Here is a 4,372-nt window from a genome sequence, read left to right as displayed (position 1 = left end):
ATGAAATTTCATTGTTTTGTTGAATTTACCACAATTCTCTAGGAACTTTCTGTCGGTAACAGTAGATTTCTTTCAGTCCATTTAAACTTACCAATTCATTTATTCACATGGTAAATTCAGTCGCGCTTATCAAACTTTGCTTTTACCAATTTTTAACAAATATTCACTGCTTCTTATCGAAATCGGCATTTTTACATTCCAGGACAATTGTGCTTTCAATTTATAATGTGTACTCTGATCTTGTGATTTTAATTTTAATGCTAAAATAAGACCGTATTCGGCGGATGAAAAAAAGATTGAGTCAGACGTCCCAATACGGTTTTTACTCGAATCCGTATTGGCTCAGAGCTTCACTCAATTCCTAAACGCTCCACTCAATACTTCTTTTTTTACTGGGAAAAACATTAGTCTCTTCTATCCTTCTACGGTATGTAAATATACTCTAGTTATAAACACAATTCTTCTTAACCATTTTCGCAAAATTTTTCCCTTTTCATAAATATATTATTAAATTATTTTGAAAATCTAAATAATATCACAATTGCAAATAAATAAATTTGCTTTTAAAATTAACACTGTTTAAACTATGTAATATTTACCTTGACATAACCACACTTTTCATCTATGTCAACACTGAACTTTAGTTCAATGCGCATGATCGACTTAATTGGTGATCAACTAGAACACAGTGAGTCTGGCACTTTTCGTGCATATTTCTCAGACATTTGTAGAAGCAGAGTTCGGTCTCCTTACTCTTCCTTCCTGACTCTCCTTCAAGGAGGGTCCACACTGAAAAACTGTTAGGAGAGCTGTTCGCCCAATGCGGTGAACTGCTGCGTTAAAAAGAAACGCACAGCTCACTTTATTTTTGGGCGAGTTACTCTCCTTTTTGGGCGAGCAACTCTCCTTTTTGATAGAGCTGCTGCCCTTTTTGTCAAGCAGCCGCTCGCCAACGCCATTGGTAGTCAAGTTTAGGAGAGCAACTCGCCTAATTTTGATAGAGCTGTGAGTTTAAAGTTAAGTAGCGCTGCACAACAGTCAATAGTGGAACTGCTCTACCAACAGTTTTTCAGTGCAGAATAGAGTCGAACGCGCTGATAGTAACGCGCTCGTCCATCGCTTCCGTATCCATAAAGGCCTTTCTCCAATAGGTTCCCAAAACTCTGTGTCTGCGTCGGTTGCTATAGCAACACATGCTAAAATCAACGCAACGCAGTCATTCGCACACTTTTTAAAACCTATTCAGGAAGGAGGAGTAAGGAGACCGAACTCTGTCTCTGGACTCTCCTTCAAGCTAAAACGACATTAAGGCCTAAGCACAACTGGTTCAGTTTCGGGATATGGGCTTCCAAACCTCAAAATATATGTAAATCTAAAGGCCTTTCTCCAATAGGTTTTAAAAACTCTGCGCTGCGTCGGTTGCTATAGCAACATATGCTAAGGGCCAGTTTCACCAACTGGCGGTTAAGCTTGGTTCAACTGAACTCGTTCAACTCTTGATCGTCAGAGTTAACCGCTAGTGCGTTTCACCAGCCTAATCCCAGTTTAAAATGAACGCGTTTAGTTAATCTACATTCCCTAGAATTTCCTAGTGGTTATGGCGCTTAAATCTAACCACAGAATGTAAATAAACAACTGAACTAACCTAAAATATAAATGTCGCATAGGTTCTTTTGAGCTTAATATCTATTATTTTAAATTAAAACCTTAATAAAAAATGAGTAGTAGAGTAAAAAACAAGTTGTTCTTTTCATGATCATTTAGCTTCCACAATATAATATATACCAATTGCTTAATTTCTTATTCTAGAATAATTATTTAAAAGTATTTAAAAAAATTTCAAAAAATACAAAATTTGAATTTTTTGTTAAAAATAAAAATATCGTTCGATTAATTTTATAAATATTGATAAAATATATACTTTATATACATGAATCGATTCGTTTTCATGGCAGAAATACAATTTTGACAAGAGTAAATGAAAATTTTAATAAAGAAAAAAGTTATTTCAAAAATTACAAAATTTAAATTTTTTGTTGAAAGCAAAATTAGACAGAGAGAGCCAAACTTTTTTTAAAGTCCTTTTTTATATTTTCTTAATTTAATAACATAATAGTGCATACATATTTTGTGATTGTGGTGTAGTAGATCAGATTTGTAAATTTCAATACGAATGTCAATTAAATGACCATTTAAAATTTGTAAAGGCTTTTATATGAATATTTCTAAACATTTGTCAGATTTATTTTTCTTTTGATAAAATCCTTCTTTCTTTATATTTTTTTAATTTAATTTACATTTAATAAAGTTAAATCTGTTGAAACAAAGCATCTACATGCAATATTGTTTTGATAGTGGGTCAGTTTAGGATAGAATGCTTTGTATATATAATGATTCCACTTATTTTGTTAAGTAAATAATACACTGAATGTTAATTAATTTTTTATACCTATAGGTAGTGGTCCCTTAAGAAAATCAACAAATCGTAAAAGTTCGCACTGCGCTTCGGGAGAGTTCGGCAAGTTGAACGCGGTCAACTCTGCTTAAACCGACAAAATTCAGCGATTAAAATATAAACTTAATTCAACCGAGTTGAACGTGGTTAAGTAGATGGTGAAACGTACGCAGAGACTTGATCTCGTTCAACTCATACTTTGAACGAGTTCAGTGCTTGAACTAGTTTGGTGAAACTGGCCCTAAAATCAACGCAACGCAGTCATTCGCAGACAAACGCAGAGTTTTTGGATCCTATTGGAGAAAGGCCTTTAAGCTGCGGTTAAGGTGCTTCTATACCTCCGGTGGATTGGTCAAGCAATCGGCTCGATGAATTTTCACGGTCGGAAAATGTACTTTCATGGCGGGTATTTTTGAATAAGTAAATGTTGAAAAGGTTTTTACTTGAAAATTTATTTAAAAAAATGATTTTATCATAGAAATTCTTTTGAAATTTATGTTAAAAAACATGTTTTATTTTAAAAGTTATCAAATTTTAATTCAAAATGTTTTAATTTTCCAAAGAAGTGTAAAAAGCCTAATGTTTTTGAAATGCTAGTACAGACGGTACAGACTGTTTGTTATGAATGTACATAACCTAGCGTTGTGTTGTCGTGCTTGTGATATTATTATATTTTAAATTTAATGATTTAATTATATTAAATAATAATGAACAGACAACACAACGCTAGGTTATGTACATTCATAACAAACAGTCTGTACCGTCTGTACTAGCATTTCAAAAACATTAGGCTTTTTACACTTCTTTGGAAAATTAAAACATTTTGAATTAAAATTTGATAATATAATTAATATCTACTCACACATTTCCTATATTACAATTTATTAATATCATTTAATAGTATAATATATATTGTCAACAGTAAAACATAACCACACTTTCCAACTCGCACGTCAAAATAATTATCTCTCTCATCGTTCTTTCAAGAGTGACGAAGATAGTTGCAAACTGCACATGCGCGTTATTTTTGAAAAGTCATTACTACACTGTAAAAAAATCTGGTGTAAATTTACTATGTCCGACGTTGGAAAGTTTGGTCACTATGTCCGACGTGGTATTTTTACACGCCGACTGTAATCTACATAACCTGCAAATATTTTTTGAAATAATATTTTCAGTCGTAACTTTTTGTATTTATGAAATATAGCCCAAAACTTTTTGTAATATTATTATTTACTTATGAATTAGCATATACTTTCTATAAATGTACATTATATACACTTTTTTAGAGTTATTTATAAAAACTTGAAAATTTTTCGAAAATCTTAAAGGAATAAGAAAATTACATTCGCCATGTAATTGTACAGATCGTGCGACGTAATATTACGTCAAAGTGTAGAAATACACGCAATGTAAAAATACCACGTCGGACATAGTGATCAAATTTTCCTACGTCGGACGTAGTAAATTTACACAAAACTATTAAATTACATAGTCGTATAATGTAAAATTATTAAAAATAGTAAAACTACTTTTGGAACGAAATAAATTTACTACGTACAACCTATAATTTTGATGTGTGAAATTACAAGTTTTGTGTTATTTTACACCAGATTTTTTTACAGTGTACTCAGGGTGCAATCCCATTACAGCAGAATACGTCGACCGAAAACAGAAAATCATGAGTGCGAAAGAGATAGATAGATATTGTTGTTCTTTTCACTCTCATGATTTTCTGCTTTCGGTCGACGTATTCTGCATACATGGGATCGCACCCTCAGTGAACCAAGGCAGAATTCTGGCACCAGTCTGACTAGGGGATACGCTGGAGAGCAGTCTTCTTATTATTACTCCGTGCCCGAAACCGTCTCCCGCGAAACCGAACCAGTTGTGCTTAGGCCTTTAGCAGAAACATCG

The sequence above is a fragment of the Leptopilina heterotoma genome, unplaced genomic scaffold (genome assembly GCF_015476425.1).
Source record: "Leptopilina heterotoma isolate Lh14 unplaced genomic scaffold, ASM1547642v1 Lhet_384, whole genome shotgun sequence".
In the NCBI taxonomy this organism is placed as follows: Eukaryota; Metazoa; Arthropoda; class Insecta; order Hymenoptera; family Figitidae; genus Leptopilina; species Leptopilina heterotoma.
This window is presented reverse-complemented; position numbering follows the sequence as displayed.